The 21,836-nt window shown below is 44.8% G+C and overlaps 1 protein-coding gene and 1 pseudogene across 1 annotated transcript in view; both read left to right on the top strand.

Moving 5' to 3' along the window:
• LOC129380402 (synaptic vesicular amine transporter-like) overlaps window positions 1–21,836 on the top strand; it is a 1,298,997-nt gene that overhangs the window by 214,214 nt on the left and 1,062,947 nt on the right. The window lies entirely within an intron of this gene.
• LOC126544218 (putative nuclease HARBI1) lies at window positions 7,314–20,149 on the top strand (annotated as a pseudogene).

The following is a 21,836-nucleotide window of genomic DNA, read 5'->3' as shown; positions in this document are numbered from 1 at the left end:
GAGGTAGAAAGACAGGAGCTCTAGAAAGGATCCAGTGGCAATTCCTGATTCACTTTAATATGCACGCTCATCATTTTCCTCCTGAATGCATTCCTGAACGTATTTCAGGAACGTGTTATGTGGAAGGGAAAAAGAACAAATCTTCTACATCCACGCCGATACCGGAACGTGCTCCTGGGTTATTCTTCATTAGGAACTATACGATCTCCTCCGAATCACGAACCAGGAGCTTGTCTGCCACACTAAGAGTCGACAGATGCTTGTTTAAGCACGTAGAAACAACTATCTGCCAGGTATGGTACTCAGATTTAATTGCCCTGAAAGGGACTTCGGGTTTGTACGTCTTGGCCGCGAAGAAAATTTCAAGAACAGGTAGCTTAGCGTTTTTTATTTTCTTTACTAGCGGCTCTAGATTGAAATTTACCAGCAGAGCTACTGATTTCTTTCTGTTTGCAACGAGCCTGGTTGTTTTTAGCAGGCCGAAATTTCTTGGAAAATGTATTGCGGGCCTTTTTGAGCATAAAATTCTTGAGAAAAGACTGCAAAGAACTCCTCTGAGTCCGAATGCACCGTTCGTAACCGTTTATCACATAAATAGTTAACCAGCGAGCGAAACTGATTACCCTGTCCCTTAGACAGCCCCTACATGCTACAGCATCTACACATTCAGAAACACACGCTGACCTGTCCACTTCTGGGGCCTTTGAAGACACATTGCGAGCAAGAGCATGTTTTTCAAGTCTTCATACCGGTTTCTAGACCGAACTTTATTCCCATGCGAAGGGTCTTCTCCTGCTGAGGATCCACGGTGACGTCTCCGAGGTACAAAAGCTTTCCTTCTGCTGGCCGTTGCCTGGTAGCTTTGGGAAGCGAAAGGCGGGCGATATTCCAAAAGAATTCTGTGGTGTGGTACGCTGGTTCTGGTGTTGGTCACTGACACCCCAGATTGCTTAAGGATGTCCTTAAACAGCCTCGCCTGGCGCCACCATTGGCTGTTGAGACTCTTGCAGATTCTCTTGGTGTGTCCTTCTGACGGGCGCAGGAATCCACAGAAGACTTGTAGATCCGTAGGGCACGATCACGTTCCATGATGGCAGTGCCAAGATGCAGTGCGTTTGGCAGATGCACGCAGCGATGAGCGGGGACAGAAGAGCGATGTCGGACAAGTGAATGTTTTGGTACATAAGATACAAGGAATCTAAAAACCTGGCAAAGCACTTTTCGAATGCGAGAGTACACCGTTTTTGGATGATACGAAAATCCTGTTTGTGCACATTACAAGGGAAGTGGCGGAAGCATTCCACATAGTGAGAAAAGGTAGTGGGTGTGTTAGTCAGCCTTTGAAGGAAATGTGCTTACTAAAAACGCTGTTAAACTCACCCGCTTCCATTAGGCAATTTTTTGGGAATGACAAGTGCATTTATTCACATCCTGCAAGCCCACACGCTTGATGTAAGGCTTCAAAAAGCCATCGTGTTTATTTTTTCAATAAACCCAGTTGCAAGTCAGTGCCGTGTGTTTCGAATCCTCTATTCTGTTGTCCGGTGTATGTCATTGCGCTGTTTTTATACATTATGCAAAACCACCTACTCGCACAATCTGCCGTTTTTCATCGTATCTCCCTAATCCACCAGATTTTAGGTTTTCGTTTTCCTTTCCAAGAAACGTGTTGCTTCTCATTCCTTATTTCTCTCCTTATTACGCTTAGAAGCCCATTATGTTCTCACTCTTTGCCTGGTCATATGCGAATTCTTTCTCGACCCTTGTGTCTGTATTTGTAAATTGAAATCAAGAGTTCGCCTAAAGCGTGTCTGGTCGGGATTGCACATGGTCAAAGGCAATACGGACGCCTACCGAAAACAAGAAAGCGAAGAAAAAAAACGATGTTTGGGCTCCAATGCAGGAGCCTTGTTCACAATGAAACCGAACGAAATGGCAGTCGATTATTTACGTGAGCATAGATGGCGCAAACAGCAGGCATAAACGGAAGGAATGCTGCCGCCATTGTGGTTCAGCGTGGTACCTGGGGTCTGGATTAGTAGTGGCTCAACATAAAGTCGTCAGGTTAGATTTCGTTTAGTGGTGTTACGAGCGGGTGCCTATTGTTGTGGGGACGGGGTTCCGGCGACCTTAAACAGAGTTTGCTTGGAGCTCGAATCAGATTGACTATCGCAGAAGGCTCGGCAGGGCAATTCAACCGCCGGCAATTCAGCCGCCGGGCAAGCCCAGCAAACTACTCCGGAGTTCAATCTTTGGCCACCGACGACCTACGCTAGACCATTAGAGCGGTCGTGCGAGAGGAACTTCAGAGGATGTTCGCAAGATCCCAGCCTCAGGTTGCATCGATCGCGGGCGTCGTGAGAGAAGAAATGCAGCGGTCACTGGAACTTCCCGAAGGTCAGCCGTAACCGCCGCAGGCTCAGCCTGATGCGATGACCTACGCCACCGTCGCCCGCCGTCAAAGTAACATTCCGCGCCCGCGCCAGATCGCTAAGACGGCGCAGTTGCGCCGTCCGCCGGCGCTGCCGCCCCCAGCTCACGCACCCGTTTTCCAGCGAAGCTACCCAGGGAAGAGAGACGTCTGGCGCGCCCCTGACCACCACCCGCTCTGTTACCACAGAGAAGCGGATCACGTCTACCGCCGATGCCCATACCGGGAGATGGGACTGCGAGGGTTCGCTGCTAACGGCGCCGCGCGCATAGCTTGGCCAACGACCTCGCGATATCGCCGACTATCTCGCCGCTACTCAGTGGAGCCCTCGAAGACCGTCCCGTTCTCCATCACCAGGCCGCTCCCTGTCGCCACAGCGCCGTCCATACACCGGCCCAGCCCGGGGCTGCTCTGCGAGTCCATATCCAGAAAACTAAAAGCAGCAACCGATGCAGGTGCGGTTGCTGTTCGTCCAACTGACAAAGATCCTCCATCCCCGACGAAGACGCCGAATAAACTACCTCGACGACGTAACGACATGCCGCCGTCCCTACGAAGTCTGGAAGCAAAGAATACGCCGACGAAAGACGACCTGTCGACGCCATGTACCAGCCACAGGTCAACGCGACGCAGCCTTGATGCGACGCCAAGACCTAACTGTAACGCAAGACAAAGAACCACCGACCTCTACGTGCTTCTCGACGGCCATGTAGTCACCGCCTTAGTAGACACAGGGGCCGATTACTCCGCCATCAGTGGACACATCGCCACCCAGATGAAGGAAGTTAGGACTGCATGGGAAGGCCCTCAAATATGGACCACTGGCGGACATCTCATCACGCCGACTGGAACCCGCTGACGTAGAACGCGTCATCGAGGGTGACTAACGTCTACTACTCCACCGTGAAATTTGTGTTGCAAGAGGGATGGCTGGACTGCGCGGAGGAAAAACGAAGGTGTTGCTAACATACTTCAGTCAGGAGTTCAAGCACGTCAACAAAGGCACGAAAATCGTGTACATGGAGGAAATTATGGAAACCACCAATACGTTTGCCTTCTCGCATTCTGCCGCATCTACCCTGACGACCATAGTTCCCGAACCAGACTTCGGCATAAATCCAAGTCTCCCCACGAGTAAGCAGCAACAGATCAGAAGTCTTCTACGTCTATACAAAGAGTGTTTTTCGACGTCATCGAGGATTCGACAAACACCAGTCGCAAAGCATCGCATAATAACTGAAGAGTGTGCCCAACCACTCCGCCAAAGCCCTTACCGATTTTCGACGCGAGAACGTGACGCCGTTACGCAAAAAGTCGACGAAATGCTGCGCGACGACATCATCCAGCCGTCAAAAAGCTCGCGGGCACCTCGTGCAGTCTTGGTGAAGAAAAAGGACGGAACCCTACGTTTCTGCGTCGATTATCGTCGACTTAACAAGATCACCGAATAAGGACGTATACTCCCTCCCACGGATAGACGACGCATTGGATCGGCTCCGCAACGCGAAATACTTCTCCTCGATGGACTTCTAGTCTGGCTACTGGCAAATAGAAGTCGACGAGAGAGATCGCTAAAAGACCGCCTTCATCACGCCAGACTACGAAAAGTGCCGCTTCGCTTACGATGAGCTTCTGTTCCTAGGCCACGTAATCAGAAAACCTGGAGTCAGCCCCGACCCGCAGAAGACAGCTGCCATTGCAAAGTTCCCGCAACCCATCGACAAAAAGGCAGTGCGTAGATTCCTTGGCATGTGTGCCTACTATAGGCGCGTTGTCAAGGACGTTTCACTCATCGCGGAGCCGCTAACATCATCATCATCATCAGCCTGGTTACGCCCACTGCAGGGCAAAGGCCTCTCCCATACTTCTCCAACAACCCCGGTCATGTACTAATTGCGGCCATGCCGTCCCTGCAAACTTCTTAATCTCATCCGCCCACCTAACTTTTTGCCGCCCCCTGCTACGCTTCCTTTCCCTTGGGATCCAGTCCGTAACCCTTAATGACCATCGGTTATCTTCCCTCCTCATTACATGTCCTGCCCATGCCCATTTCTTTTTCTTGATTTCAACTAAGATGTCATTAACTCGCGTTTGTTCCCTCACCCAATCTGCTCTTTTCTTATCCCTTAACGTTACACCTATCATTCTTCTTTCCATAGCTCGTTGCGTCGTCCTCAATTTGAGTAGAACCCTTTTCGTAAGCCTCCAGGTTTCTGCCCCGTAGGTGAGTACTGACACATCCTAACACACAACCTAACACATCTAACCAAACGTGATGTCGGGTTCAAGTGGGAAACGCCGCACGCCGACTCATTTCAAGAACTCAAATGTCGCATGCAGTCGCCGCCGGTACTTGCACACTTCGACGACGACGCCGATACCGAAATCCACACTGACGCCAATAGCCTAGGGCTTGGTGCCGTCCTAGTCCAGAGGAAAGACGGACTAGAACGGGTGATATCTTATGCTAGCCGGCCGCCCTTATGAAAATGACTGTTGAAATGTTATTGGCATATAGTTGATGAATTGACTCAAGAGCCTTTGAACAATACCTGAATAAATATTGAAACCACAGAGCAACAATTCAACAATAAATTTGATGGGTAGTTCACAACAAAATTCGTTGACTAAATTCTATTGATATATTGTTGCATAGTGTTGAGTATTATTGAGCCATTGTAGAGTAGTGTTGAACAATAAAGTCATTGGATAAATTCTTTTGATATATTGTTGAATAGTATTGGGTAATATTGAACCATTGTTGAGTAGTTTCCAACAATAAAGTCGTGGACTAAATTCTGTTGATATATGGTTGAATTATATTTAGTATTTTGAGCTTTTGTTGATTGTTCACAACAATAAAGTCGTTGTCTAAATGCTGTTAACTTATTGTTGAATAACATTGAGTCTTCTTGAGCAATCTTGAGATTGAAGTATCTGTGAAAAACACGCACATGTTTATGTCTGCGTCTTTTGCATTATATATATTGTTTTACCGATCACTTGATCACCATTGCATATATAGAGGGGGTTCTTTCACGTTGCTTGAACCATAGACCTATCTACCGAGTGGGCAGGGGAACAGTGACCCCTGCCCACCATGTACATACGCCTATAGTTCAAATTACGTGACTTGGCCCCTCCCCCACTTCAGAGAGCGGAGAAGGGATGAGCCCCATTCATGGTTCTGATTGGCGGCCCCTGTCCACTCAGTCGATACGTCTGTGGTTTAAGTTACGTGAAACGCCCCCCCATACACACACACACACACATATATATATATATATATATATATATATATATATATATATATATATATATATGTGTGTGTGTGTGTGTGTGTGTGTGTGTGCGTGATATATATGTATTTATATATATATGTGTGTGTGTGTGTGTTTGTGTGTGCGTGTGTGTGTGTGAGCGTGAGACTGCATGATGGAGGCATCTATGGTTGCCACAAGGTTTTATTTGAAAAGTTGATGCACTTCTTGAAAAACTCTCTCATTCACACGCGTTTCCTTTGCCGGGTGTCCCAGCTAACTCCAGCGAGAGTTTAAAAATATGAGAATGGAATGCACTGGATAGAACCAAAGTAATCTTGTTTGCCCTCGCTTGGTGATACTCAAATAAATTTTTTTTTCATTCAGCCTAATTGAATAAATAATATTAATGAATTGTCCGACTTTTCAACTATGATTAGATTAAAAGCTTAAATGAGAAAATTGTTGAGCAACCTGACAAACTTCCGATACAGCTGTCTGTTGCTGAACACGTGCTAATGCACGCACTGTTGCCGCGCGACTGGCCGCTCGAGGCACTTTGCTTGCATTCGCGAGCTCCTTTCACGCTCGGAAAAATACTTTTATGTGGCACGCATTGAACAACAGAAAGCTGTATCTGAAGTTTTTCATGTCGCTATACAATTTTCTCATTGACATGTTAAGTTACATAAAATACCCTGCGCGCACGCACACACACACACCTGCACCCCCAGTGCAATCACGACTCGCCGGCGGCCACGTCACGTGGTGTTTTTTGTATTTCGTGAACATCCGCAGTAAGCTGAAAAACACTCATGCTTAACAGTTAGAAAGACAGAAACTGTTTATTCGGACGTGTTGCCAACTGCTCTGCAACTTTCTAATTGGAATTTTTCACTTGCTTCCTTGCTTCAGAAGTTGGTTAATTGTCCTTGACTAATTAGCTAATTAAGCAAAATACAAAAATAGCGCGACACACTATATACAAAAGTGAGCAACATGCATTTGGTCGCGTCGTCATAGAGCGCATAGAGTTTACACTCGGCCTAAAGTTACCTGAAACACGAAATAAGAAGAGTGACATTTGTGTACTTTTCTGGTCAATAGTTCAGCTCACATAGTTGCGGCACGCATTAATTTTTTATAATGCAAATGACGAAAACTATGTGCGCACACATGGCGCGGCGTTTGCGATGTTTGAATTTTGCGCCATTTCCCGCGCGCTCCATTAGCTCCGGCCATTGCACTGCGTTACTGCGATAAAGAAAGTAGGTCATCAAAGAAGCGAAGCAGAAAGCATTCATAAACTTGTCAATCGCAGCAATTGTTCAGCAATAACATGATATTACAAAATTTGTTATCAAATGCTACAATTTATGATAATATAAGCGTATATTTGTATGAGTGTACTTGTATGATTGCGCGTTTGCGCTTTTGATGCTTCAGCGCATTCCGGGAGTTGCGTGCACGTCGTTTGCTTAGAAACTTCCTGCGTTCTTTGTGTGCTTCACTGTGACTTCTTTGGAATATTTCTGCGTGTTGCTCGCTTTTCAAGGGCTTGTTGCCTCGAAGATCGCCATGATCGCCTCCGACTCAGCGAGATCAAAGGTGAGTGAGTGTTTTGAATTCCCCTCGTTCGTCCATTGCGACGCGTTGAACGAAAGCGCGGAAATGTGTTCAGAGCGTGTGCGTGTGTTCCGCGCGCCTGTTTTCTACTTGTGATTTCTAATACTACCTTCCGTTGCGTGAATTATTTGTACAGCACTAGATTTGTGGTATATAACATGGAGTTTGTTCCTGGTTTAACTTCACCCTCCACTTGTGGTGACGTAAGGCAGCTATGTGGTGCCAGCAAAAATGGGGCATGTTGTACGCCACGATTTCTTATACGGTGTTCGAGCGCCAGTTGAGTTCGCCTTATTAATTAGCGCAAAACAAAGCGACGTGAAACCATGCGATGTGTACTGTAATCGAAGATAATTCCTTTGCGCCACGCCGTATAGTACATGACGTGTGAGTGTGCTTGTAGCAATGAGGGGCGGTAGGATCGGCGAAAATGTATTGTATTACGCTGTTGGCTTCAGCATCGAGTGACCCCGAGTTGCTGCAAGGCCGCTGACACGCCATGCGGCCGAGGTTTGCGCGATAATAAAACACAGAGGAGGCTATCACGCGATAATAAAGAATTTCAAGGGCGTACATGCGATTCTATGCGATACGTGAGATAAAATAGGGGTGGTGCCAGCGAGTGCTGCGAAATCTACGAGCCTTGCCAACCGCGTGTGTTTTGTTTTCCGCCAGTCATTTGTATCCGTCCACTTGTGTCAGCTTAATGGTCCATCTAGCTTTTGGTGCATCGTGGCTTCACGTTTTAATACTGACATCTTTTTTCAGATTCAAAATGAACTGGGAGACACCCCAGCTGGAACGCTAAAGGTAAATTCTTTTGCCATCCATTCAGTAGCGTCACCGTGATCAAATACAGTGATGCCGTGATAATGTATTGCAGGAAGCAGAAACACAACATTGCTGATGCAACTGCAAGCATTTCCTCCAGTGATGAATTGGTGCCTTCAGTAGCAGACATGGTGCGTTTAAGCACTCAATTGAAAGACTTTGCAACTGCACCGGGATTGGGAGTGAATTTGTGTCACTTGCGAACATATTAAACGTAGAATGTACCTTCTTCAGGGTATATGCCTGATTTAAGAGGGGCTTTCCGGAACTTGCTGTGCACATTAGGGGTCTAATGAGTGCACATCTTTCTAGTTTTACCAGAATGAAGGTATTGTGACCTATGTCATACAGCAGTGCAGTGCTAGGGGCATCAAACCAAAACAGCAACACCCATTGAGAAAGAACGAGCAGTGATCGAGACATTTCTCATTTCAAGGGCCAAATTCCAAAAAGATTGATGCCGAGCTGGACCGTGTACAGTGCCGGTCACCACATACTGTAGCCAGCATGGCATAAATCTCCTTGGCATTATGTCTCTTTAAGATACAGAAATTGCACCACTGCTCATAAAACAATTGGAAATTGGGAGGTTGAGGAGAGGCGGCAGAGCTCCCCTCTGGAGCAGCGAGTGCATGCGCTCTGCTATACTGACAATCCTACCTTAATGTGAACCAGTTATGCATCTTATCTTATTACGCAGCGAAGTGAATTCCCTGCTTTGTGTTTAGGGGACACTAACGACACCCTAAATCAATTTAAAATAAAGAAGATACGTTTTAAATATCTAATTCTGTTAACTTCTTGGTAGTTGGTTGATTATTAGGGAAAATAAAGCTCAAAGTTCAATTTCCTAAGTATCGCCCCAAAATCTTCGTGGCGACACCTCATTGTCAAATCGTGGATTTCAAGTATTTTTACAAACTTGGGTTGTATTGGTTCAGTAAAAGTTCCTGACGCTTTTTATTTTGGGGTTTTGGATTTTTGGAATACGATGAACATCTTTATTTGTAAAAAATTGCTACACCTCAACAGACATTATCAAAATCAATGACGTCACAGCAAGCTGGTGTGGCGACTTCAATTTTTCCTCTTGCTCCTTTTACAGTTTACTCAGCTTCTTGTCACGGTACGAGTGAATCTCTTGAATTGTATGAAGGTCATTAAGAGATACACCTAAAATATTTTTTCTGTCTAGTGTTGTCATGCCGTAGTTGGGGCTTAGGAGCGTTGGCACAGCACCGCTGAGCACGAGGTCGCAGGATCAAACAACCGCATTTTGATGGGGGTGAAGTGCAAAACTACCCATGTACCGTGCAGCCTGAGGTGGTCAAAATTATTTCGGAGTTCCTGACTATGGCGTGCCTCAAGTTCAGATTGTGGTTTTGACATGTGAAACGCTAGAACTTAATTGAGCTAATTTTTCTTTAGTGCTTTTTTAGGCCGTAGCATTCATTATCTCTGCAACAACTTATGCTCAAAGTACTCTCCATGAAGATTTAATAAACAGTATACATAAGTGTCTGCTTATATTTTATTAGTGATGACACGTGATGACTATTAGAATGGTGACACAACCAGACAGACAGAATTGTTATACAATGTCTGACGGCACGATGATGCACATCGAGGAAATGACCGAGTCTCCCTAGAGGTCCCTGACACGGACATCAACTGACGGTCCACAAACTTCCGAGTTCGCTCCGTGATCTTTCGCAGCCTGTGCTTTGCGAGTCGAATAATTTAATTGATGATGTGGTGGTTGGCACATACTGTCTTCGCAGCTTGTGTACATTTCATGCAGCAGAGTGTAATCTAGCATACTGCTTCTGGAGCACAGCAAGCGAACCTGATGTGTAGTCGTAATCTTAGTAACGATCTACACTCATGTCCCTCTTTGAGCTCCTAATGCTGCTTGCCAACACAAGCAGGAGCAGTTGCCCAAGATAGCGTAAAAGAGATTCATGGAAAAGTGGCATATGCCCAGGGTCACATACCCAGTCACCCAAGATGTTCTGACGGTTGATTATGAACCCACTTCCCTTACCTTTCAGCCCAATCTCTTCCCATTAGACCATGGGCTACCCGTTGACACAAATGGGTGGGAAATTAGAGACAAATAGCCGAAAATATGAAGTATCCTAAGAATGGTAATCACATTAAAAATACTAGATGTTTTGGATACTTTGGTTTACTTATTTTTCTTGTTCGGTCTGGATTTTTTTTTCTGATAACACGGGGCATCCAGACAGCACAAGAAGCTAGTAAGAAGTCCAGTTTAGCATTCTAGATTTGCAACAGGTACTTTTTTAATTTATTTGCAGTAGGGTTGTTGTGCAAATGTGCTTGAAAGGCTTAAAAGTGCTTTACTAACTTTTACTTAAACATGCAGGTTCACATCGGTTGGAGGAGTGCGCATTGAGAAGGTTATCCTGGCACAGCTTACCGTCGCCTGCCTTGGTGGACCAGGAAAGTTTGCAAGGGCCTTGCTTCACCATATCTTAACAGAGGATGAGCTCATGGGCCATTTGCGCTTTGGAAATAACACCAAGGGGCAAAAGAGGGTCTTGACCCCACCAGGGTCGTCGCTGTTATAGGCAAGTACAATATATGTTTTCCGGTTGCATTTTTACATTCACATTCTTTTCTAAAATGAGCAACTTGCCATTGACATAACAAATGACTTTCAAGTAGCCCTTGTGTGCAGTTGTGTGCTACAATAGCTGAGTATTTGGAACGACTGTTCATATAATCTTAAGTGCCTAATGCCACCATACTCAAATGCTTCTAAAATTTAAAAGTTGCCTTCATTGCCAGAAGTTTTTGGCGGCTCCACCAGATGAAATGAGCTGCATTTGTGCATTAGCAGTGCTACTTGTCTTTCATTGCAATGAATAGTTGTCTGTGAAGCACGCTCCAAATCTAGTGGCGTAGAGGACATGTTTAAGTAGCCTGAAAGTGTTATTCTAATACAAGAATTGCGGAGAAGCTATGCTTAAGTGTGGTTGCTGCTCAGCTCGAGGAGCAGCACGTTCACCAAATTTCAGCAATCAAAACAGCTCTCCAGGTTCTGGGATGTGAAACAGTAGTTTCACCAATTTTAACAGACCACATTGGATTAAAGTTGCTCCAATCTTGAAGGAGGTCCATGTGATGCCAGGTAGCAGCCTTTCAGCAGAGGGAACATGGGTTGTGTGGCAATTTTCTTTTGGTTGTTTCTATTAACGAAACAACAGGGACAGAGTTGCCAGCATCACTGTCAACACTACTATGTTTAGTGGAAGCTTATCATTCTAAGCACCTAACTCAGGACTCGTATTTATAAACATGCACTTGATCACTTTCATTATGCAAAAAAGAGGTGACGCGTGCAGACAGGACACAAGAGTAGAGAAGTGGAAAACACGAACGCTGACTATCAACTCAAGGGAGCACTGAGGCGAAAAAAGAAAGAAGACACAAAACTCAGCTGCGCAAGCTCAGGAATGGCATCACCATGTGTCAGTCGGGTACATGTGTCGGTCTATCTGAGAGATAACTGTTAAGGCACTTAATCTCTTCATTATGTAAGGTGATCGAAGGCTTCCACGCACGCACTTCCACCGTTATAGATATGCCATGCCTCTACCATAAGATGCGTATCTTCATTCTTATGCCTGTACAGTATCGCGAATTCATCTAACTCTGGCATGGAGTTACAATCTTGGCAATGTAGGGAAAGATCAGAAGGCGATCCACCGGTTAACAACCTTTTATGCTCCATTAGCCTTTGATTGATGCACCGCCCCGTTTGCCCAACGTATAACTGGCCACAGCAAAGGGGAATTTCATAAATCACACCCATACGACAGTCAGTAAACCTGTTGTTCTTATTGTGCTTCACTGAACAAGTATCTGTTCTTTTTTTGCCTTTTACCTGCTCCTTTTTCCTTTGCACGGCAGCGCTTATCTTACCTAGCTTGTTGGGAGCAGCGAAAGCAACATTAACATCACATCTACTTGCAAATTCTTAAGCCTGTGTGACACTGAATGAATGTACGGAATAGCCACAACTCTTTTTTGCTATTACTGCTTTCTGTAATCACGTCCGTCCCCCTCGAAACCGACTTCTTTAGGCGCTTGGATTGAAAGTTTAGCAACGGCTTCGAAGATCTTGGGGAGTACTGCCAACTAGCCTGATTTTGTTCGAAGACCAAGGAAATGTGAAGAAAAGAATTACGCGTCCCTGAGGAAATTCCTTGGTAAACTTTAATCGTCCTCCATAAAGTTTAAATTACTTACTTACTGAGGTAGCAGCGAAATCGAATTCTTCCCTATTGCAGAAGGTCAGGTAATCATCAACGTAACGAAATATTTTGATAACGCTATCACCTAAGGCTTTCTCTAAGCAGCTGTCTACCTTACTCAGGTACATATTGCTAAGAATAGGTGCAACGTTTGAGCCAATACACATGCCTGATTTCTGCAGAAAAACACCATCTCTCCACCCAATCAGCGTCGACTTAAAGTACATTGAAAAAATTTCTAGGAAAGCTCCCGTGGAAACACCGCGCCTGTCAATAAAAGGCGACTCTTGCACTTGTTCTTTAATGCGCTTATTTACGGAATTACGGAATTTGGCAACCCGTCATGCGGCAAGGAATAATACAGGTCTTCGATATCCATACTCAAAGCTGTACAATCACCAGGATTTTGCTCTCTTAAATACTGAACTAGTGCCTGAGAATTACGCAAGCAAAAGGGGTCTTAAAACTAGTGAAGCTAAGCAGTTCTGTAGGTAACTAGCGACACAGACCTGCCACGTCCCTTTCTCTGACACTATAGCGCGAAAAGGAATTTCTTGCTTATGGGTCTTCGCCTACAAAAACAGTTCCAAGGTGAGAGATTTTGCCTTCTTGACATTAGAGACTACCCTATCAAGATTATGTCTTGACAGGAGGTCAACCGCACTTTGCTTAACTGCCGAAGGCTTAAGTTCTACTGGCTATAAAATCTTTTCTGTGGCTGAAATCGCCTTTTCTGAAAACATGTCATCTGGCATAATTACGAAATAGCCTTCCTTGTCAGATATTACTGGTCTAAGTTATTGCTCCACAAGGTAATTAACTAACGGGCGGATAGGGTCAGGCGTCTTATAATGAGAATTTAATGCTCTCCACTCTTGTGTCCTGTCTGCACGCCTCACCTCTTTTTTGCACAATGAATCTTTACGAACTAGCTCAGCTTTCTGTCGTTCTTGATCACTTTGTATTCTAAAATATGAAAAAAAAATATTTTTGAGGCTTTTCGCCATATACTTCAATAATTGAGAATAGGCCCTTGGCGACTACTGCATAAAGCTTATTTCAGACCATCAGGCGTGTCCACTACTCCCATTTTGAAATTCTTTCCTGCTTCCTTACTTCACTTCCCTGTTTACAGGGTTATTATGAACCATTGGTAAGTAGATTATGGACTTAAATTTATCAAAAAGATGCATGGGCTTTACTGTCGCTCTTGTTTAGCCCCTTGATGGTCACATTTTGGGGAGAAATATGCCTCTCCAATTTAGCAGTTATATATTTTTAGTGGTATGCAAATCCTCGAACCTTTCGAATTGAATAGTGCCCTATTCGATATGGTCTTTGAATGGTCACTATTTGTAAATGCGAATAGTATTCGAATATTTCAAAACACAAAAAAATTTGAGCCAAGGTATGGTAAATTTTTACCTCCAATAACATAGTAAACACACAAAACGTGAGAACTTGTACGAAGACTAGACCAGGCTAGATTACTTAAGTAGCTGTGCTTTAGAGGCTGTACAGCAATCATTCATGCTTACTGAATATTCCTGTGCCTGTGAAGATACTTTTTACTGCTCCATTTGTGTTTTTAACAAACAGCTCTTCATAACATAGTATGCAATGACAGAAACTTGCCAACATTAAGAATACTAGGATGTGAACATCATTTTACACTAATTGTGATATCAGTTGTTCATTATTCAGAAGCTATCCAATATTCGATTTGCTTCTGGAATTATTCGGTTTCGTCTCAAAAATCACTATTCGCGCATCCCTAATATTTTATTGCAGATTTATGTTCTTCACAGTGACTTCCCGAGAAAAGAACTGGTAAATAATTTTTAAGGGGCAATAAAAAAGGCAAAACCTTTTCAGTATTTGCAGTTTTACATATTTTATTTTTCTATGCAGGATAAAGCAGCAGCATGTTTTTGTGTAATGAAACTGATAAAACGTGTTTTATAGTAAACTAGGTGAAGTGGTAACACTCCCAAACTACTGCAGTGACAGACACCATGGAGCTAAGTGAAAAATCAGTTTTGGAGAAACCCAAGGGGCATCAGCACAATAAGAATATTTTCTAGAAGTCTCAGAAGGTTTCAGCACCTACAGTGGGATGCTAGGCAACACTTTGTTATGAAAAGGCACATCTTTTTAAATGTTCCGTCACAGCCACAGATATACGGCAGTGAACCCAAAAAGAGCTAAAGAAGTCAGTCCTCTGGCGTATGACTCTTAGAAGACTGATGAGCAAAACGAGAACAAGGTAAAAAAAAGCAGGAGCCACGTTTTGACAAGTGGACTTTTCTTCTTCAAGGCTTTGAAGAAGACAAGTCCACTTGTTGAAACGTTGGCTCCTGCTTTCACCTTGTTCTCGTTTTGCTCATCGTCTTGAATTTCCATCTCCCGTATTCCCCGTGTTCTTCTTACAAGACTGAGCATTTCGTCGCATCTGTCACATTCTGCATGTGTCAGGCTAAGCAGCTTGCTGCACAACTACACGGAATTCTCATTATAACGGTCATTCAGTCATTGAGGCAGAAAACACACTTCGCTGTAAGCAGTATTTTCTTTAATGTAGAAAGTCCTAAGTCATTGTAAGGCGAGAAATATATTCCAGTTGCATGTGAACTCATGAAACCTAATTTCAAATGAAGCCACACTCAATTCTAGCGACATGACAGTATTGTATTTGGCGCATGGAAAAGCAGTCACCCGCCGTGGTTGCTCAGTGGCTATGTTGTTAGGCTGCTGAGCACGAGGTCGCGGGATTGAATGCCGGCCATGGCAGCCGCATTTCGATGGAGGCTAAATGCGAAAACACCTGATTACTTAGATTTAGGTGCATGTTAAAAAACCCCAGGTGGTCGAAATTTCCGGAGTCCTCCACTACGGCGTGCCTCATAATCAGGAAGTGGCTTTGGCATGTAAAACCCTACGATTTAATTTAATTTTTAAAAGCACAGTGAGGTGCTGCACATTTTAATTATGAAAGTTTCAAGAAATCATTTTAGTTGTCAATAGTTTAGGTTTCTTTATGAACGACGTGAATGAAGCAAAGTTCACATCTTCGGCATTAAGGATATTAATAAAGTAATTTTGCTACAGGGTTTTGTTCCTCTTGACCTTTCCTGCATTTGACACTTAGTGGAGTCCTGTGCCACATTGAATAAAGTTAAATGGTCATGCTGTGAAGCTGTACCCGCGGAAAGTTGGAATAAACAAGACAAATACATAAATCGATTTCATTATAACGAGGGCATATTGCATGCCACGCTCTTGCATGTGGAAGTTGCTTTTTAAAACTTGTTCTGGCTGTTTGTGGTTTTTGCAGGCTTTACGTGTCGCAAATTTCCTGGTACCAACATGCCCTACGTAAAGAACTCTGGCCTCGCTTCTCGCATGGGACCAATACCCTGTGAAGAGCCCAAGTTGGAAAGCTCAAACCAAAACACAAGTGTTGTGCTTTTGCAACTCTCGGCATTTTTATGTTCGTTTATTTTTGTTAGTCTCCTGAAGAGCCCAATTCGGATTTCTCAAACGAGCATACAAATGTGCCTTTCTATGCCTTAACATTTTTATGTTAATTTTATTTGTTAATTATGCTAGTCTCCTGAGAAGCCCATGTTGAATTGCTCAATCCAGAATACGACTGGTGTGGTTTGTTATATTTCACTACATTTTTATGTTTGTTTTTGATATAGTTTCAGCAAGGATAGTGTTTCCTTATATTTTTTAAGTACCTTCAGTCATTTAATGCCAAACCACCCGATTTTGTCAAGAGCTGTTCCATTTTACTGAAGTACTAAAGCGCCAAAGAGACGACACAAGCCTGCTCCAGAAGATAAAAGATAAAGCAAGAAAGACACGCGAGGACAAACCAGGAGATTAACCCCCGAATGCAGAGGTCTAACTTGGCTCGAACTTGACTTCTGGCAGTCTCAAGACAGCTTCGCCGCTCGTCTTAAATTGTTCTCGATCTTGCGGACGACTTGGCTGGGTCGAAGTCCGCTCGCGTTTCAAGTCGGCTCCCGGGCTAGCTTGAAACTGACTTCGTGCGGTATTCCAACATGGCAGCCTCCCGAACGGACGTCGCGCGGAGGTTAGCTGCTTTCGAGTTTGCTTGGCACGCCATGGATACAGCATTTTCAGAGGCTCATTCCTTGCCAAGAATTCCGCGACCCGCCCTACGTGACCGAGGGAATCCGATGGAGCTGTACGACGACCAACAATTCCTCGGTCGCTACAGATTCACGAAGAACGCCGTGCGACAGCTTCTCGCTATGCTGCCTATCCGGGAAAGCGGAGACAACAGAGGACAGCCTGTGCCTCCCATGCTGCAGTTGCTGATGGCTCTGAGGTTTTACGGTGCTGGCACGCTTCAAACAGGCACCGGGGATCTGGTCCGCATTCCTCAGTCAACAGTGTGCCGCGCAGTTGGAAAGATGACTCTGCTCATCGCGAAGCAGCTGCGACCGATGCTGGTGCGCTTCCCGCAGACGGCGAGAGTTCCCAAAGTGATGCGGGATTGTTATGAAGTGGCTGAATTTCCTGGCGTAACCGGATGCGTTGACTGCACACACGTGCGCATTAAAAGCCCCGGCGGTAACGACGCGGAGGTGTTCCGTAACCGCAAGGGCTTTTTCTCCATCAACGTGCAGGTAAGCAATGAAAATTGAAACACACTGAACAGTTTAGCTCGCCTGTATTACGTGCACTGCATGTGCTGTGCTTTTTTTTTCTTTTTTATTATTCTTGCGGGACGTGCATTCATAGCTCGCTTGTATCGAGCGCTGGCGGAGTAAATAAGAATATTAATGCAGCTAATATGTAGGGGCTCGGAGCTTGTACCTTCGTCGCATGTTTTGCTGCGCTCGAGGTCCGTCATTTTATTTTAAACCCAGCGATTGTATTAGAATGTACCTTCGTTTGCTATGATGTGCATGACTAGAACATAGTAACACGTTATTTTCTTTCTTTTTTTTTCGTGTTCTGCTTGCCCATTAATGCGGGTTTCGCGGGGGTTCTTGAAGAAGGACTACTGTGTGCGGTTTGTGATCGAAAGACTTTTTTATCGACAGTGATTGTGTGCAACAACATGCATCCGTACTACACGGGTAGCTTATCGCGAACTCACGAAGTAAATGCGCCTTAATTCTGCTGAATGATATGTTGCTGGTTTGATGCAGGCTGTCGCCGGACCACAATAGGAATTTTTTGACATCGTTGCCGGCTGGCCAGGCTCGGTGCACGATAGCCGAATTTTTGACAATTCCCGCTTGCGGGTGCTCTACGAGGAGAGCAGGATGCCTGGAGTGTTGCTGGGAGATGCGGGGTATGCATGTCAGCCATTCTTGCTGACACCGCTCTCAGATCCTGGCCTAGCACACACACCACAAGGAAGGTAAGTTAACATGTCGGTGACGTTGCATGACGGAAACATGGACCACGTTATTGAGGTGTGGCATCGAATCGTAATGCTTGTGGGATAACGTGTAATAAACCTTTATACAAACAGGTACCAGAAAGCCCACATAAGGACACGCAACATTGTTGAAAGGGCGTTCGGCGTCTGGAACCGCCGTTTTCCTTGCCCGGATATGGGGCTACAGCATAAAGAGGCAAACACCTCCTCATTATAACAGCCTGTGCAGCACTGCACAACTTGGGCTGTCTGCTGAAGGAGCCGCAGCCTCCTGTTCACAGAGTTCCCCCAAGCCCCTCCAGCACGACAACGGGAAATCGAACACTGCACTTGCCACCAGTTGATCGCCTCACTGAGAGCTTTTCAGGAATGCAAGCACGGCAGCTACTTATCCAGAAGAGCTTCACTTAGGTAAAGACTGCAGATTTCTCCACAGTGTGCCATACATCTGAACTCAAGCATAATTGCGAAGTGCACCTGCGTTGACGACTACCGACATCCTATCATTTATTAGAACGTGTTTCATTTTCTCCTTAGTTTTGGAGGCTGTTGAATCACAAACCAGTTGCACCTTACAGAGCTGTTTTTCCTTTAAAATCATCAAGTTCAAGCTGCTGCACTTGTTATTACGTTCGCTTTGATTGAATTCTTCGAGAATGCTGTATTGATCTTCCAGAAAGTGAATGCTATTGAGGAAATATTTGCTGCCGCCATTCTCTGTTGCTGCTGTGGCTACCGAAGCTGCACCACATTTTCCCTGATCTTTACTGTTCCAAAACGTGCTGCCTGATCACCGTGCATATCAGTGGTCCAATTGATTGCTTGACAGGCATGCAAAAGCTTCTCAGGACTGCTACACCCAGCCATGCACTTTTGAACAATGGACGCATCCAAACGTACTGTTGCGTGGTTTCAGCACATCACATTTTTGCTGACAGATTCTTTTATTTTTCATGTGTCGCAGTACACCGCAGCCTGCGGAGCTGTTCGTTTATAATTTCTTTTTCTATTTGAAGAATCTCTATGTCCAGCTTTTGTTTCTCCAGCTCATTTTTTTTGCTTCATAAGCTCACGCTGTTCTACTTGTTTTTCAAATGCCCTCTTTTCTGCTCGTTCTTGCAGCGTGGCGGCGTGGTTCTCCTGAAGCAGCCGCACACGGACAGCATGCTCCTCCCTCAGCAGCTCTGAACGGACGTCGTCTTCAGCGTTCAACGTCTTTTCCAAAAAGGCCAACCGCCCCCTTGGAGTCCTGCAGACATCCCCAGTGGCAGTTGCTGCAGCAAAACTGCAGCTAACAGCAGCTCCAAAAGCATTGGAGCTGTTGGTGTGGCCTGCTGCAGGAGCGTTTTGCTCGGTGTTGGGCTGCACGATCGAAGAGGAGGTGTTGTCCTCATTTGCTTCAGTACCTGCTGGTGGCTGTGACTGCTCAGCAAGGCTCGCGGCATCCCACTGATCATCTGTAATAAACGAAAGGTGGTGTAACGTTAATTATGGAGCACTATATGACGCAGGCAATGAAGTCCATCACTGCACGCAGGGAAGAGTTATACATTTCTGGGAACTACATATTGAAACTGTTCACAGCTGGAAAAATTATAAAGTTGAGAATGCTTAAAACATGAAAAAACAATCACCAATTAGATGAGAATATCAAAGCATGTGCACTTAAAATGGTAATGATTCCGAGGATTCCAAACTGGTTTCCGAGGAGCCCTAGGGCTGTGAACACATGTGCCAATGTAGCAGTGATTCCTCACCTTCACAATTTCTTCCATAATTTCAGAGAGCTAGGTAACCATTCAAAAGCTACCTTCTTTGCTCCAAGCAACCAAAGTAATTTGTGTTGTTTACGATATAGTGTTGATTGTATGAGTAGGTGTAATTAAAAACGCAGAGTGGAGTTTGCCAGTTGTATCTACAACGCGATTTACAAGGTTTCGCTTTCATATCGTAAGCTGTATATAGATAAGATGGGTCATTAACGATCGCGTTCGTGAGTATGCAAATCGGGTGAAAAATACTCGTGATGGTTGGCTGGTGATTAACTGTAAAGCTGTGGATTCAAGACTGCATTTGACGCATGTACTGTTGTCTGTAAGGATCGCAACCGGTTGACACCTTAAATTATGAAAGCCAATGTGATTTTAGGTCTTGGCCGAAACTGTGTAAACTCCGTCATTGCTTCTGACTAATAAAGAGAATGACTTCCTGAAAAGGTGATTTGCGCTGTTACGTGATGTCGCCTAAATGTACATTAACCGTTGTTTCTTTAAATAAAGGTTGTTTGAAGTTAGCGATCTGTCTTTTCTTGTATCCTTCTGACGATCTTGAGCTATGCATCATTCTTTACCGCTCACTACCACCTCACAAGAGCTTTGCCCATGCCTTCTGCTACAAAACAACTTCACGCCAAATGCACGCATGTCGGTTGAAAAAACAAACATGTGCAATGTGCTACCCAGTACAGAAACAGCTTGAGGTAGGTCACCCTTTTGACATCCCACCAATGCAGTCAGTCTATAGTTTCATAGTCACACAACCGTATCTACAGTGCCTCTTTCAGTAGTGTTTCCTGTCACCTTGGGGTTAAGTGCCCGCTCGAAATGCAGCTTACATCGCTCTATGTCTATGTAGAAATCACATTCCGCAGCAAATAAAATCCCTTTCTTATGACCCAAGTGCATTTCACATGCAAAACACCCTACCTTGAAAGTCAAAGTCCAGCTCATTTTGCCCATCGACCATTGGTTGCAGTAGCCTCACCACAGGTAGACTTTCGACGGAAGGCTGGTGTTGGGTCCCATCTGAATCGAAAGGGTTATCTACCCTCGTCGCTATGTGGCCAGCAATCGATCCCACCAACTGGTGGATGGGGGCCATGGTCGTAGGTGCCGGTCCACCTCCTAACGAGAAATAAAGTAGTTTCAGCACAAAATAGACGCACTCTTCAATAGCTTCTTCAATAAATAATTGTACTCCGTCACTTTTTATCTTTGGAGTATAAACTGGTTTACCGGAACCAGAATAATAACGAAGGAATACGCAGAACACGCCTGTCCGACCTCATATGCGCTGCTTTAGTAAAAGTCCTGCTCAAAGATCTCTAGTGGTCCAACAAAGCTGATTCTTGAGCTAGTTGGTACGGTTCACTCATAATGGCAAAGCCTTTAGCGCAATTCAAAAAGACACGCCGTGACAGAGACACAGGACAGCGCTAACTTTAAACTGACCTTTATTGAAATACAGAGGCAGATATATAGCGAAGCAGGTATGGAAAGATACAAAAGATACAAATCTTTCATACCTGCTTCGCTATATATCTGTCTCTGTGTTTCAGTAAAGGTCAGCTGAAAGTTAGCGCTGTCCTGTGTCTCTGTCACGGCGCTGTCTTTTTGAATTGTGCTAAAGTCTTTGCATATCTAGCAGTCCCTTTGGCGCAAGAGACTACTCGAGGACTGTTTTAACGTGTAAGGCAGGTTACATTTGCCTGCAATTTTCGTGATAAGGGAACAGCTTGCGGAAAACGTGATTACGAGCGTATTTTCTCATCTCCAATGATTACACATGCCATCACTAGTTATTAGCGCTCACAACCATATTTACGCTCAGCATGCCAAACTGTCACGCACTCATCCACCGAACACAAAAGAAGTGAGCGAGCGTAATAAAAAGTAGCCCAAATGAGCCAGTCATGCAGAACATGTGCGCTTACCAGTTTTGTGGCGCTCTCGCCTTTCTTTTGCAGCTTCCTCTTTCCACTTTTGCTTGCGATTGTTCCAACATTTATTCAGTTGGTCACGCCGCGTTATCCCGTGGTTCGCATTATACTGTTTAGCTATTTCTTTCCATGTTTCGTTCTTCTTTGCCAACGATGCGACATCAGTTTTTTTACATTCTACAATATGCTTGCAGTCATTGACAAGTGCGGTCAGTAGGCTCTTCTCGTCTTCAGTAAAACGAGCTGCCGTCTTGCGTTGCGG

Source organism: Dermacentor andersoni, chromosome 1, assembly GCF_023375885.2.
Source record: "Dermacentor andersoni chromosome 1, qqDerAnde1_hic_scaffold, whole genome shotgun sequence".
NCBI lineage: Eukaryota > Metazoa > Arthropoda > Arachnida > Ixodida > Ixodidae > Dermacentor > Dermacentor andersoni.
The sequence above is the reverse complement of the archived record's forward strand: the minus strand, read 5'-3'. Positions and strand labels throughout refer to the sequence as shown.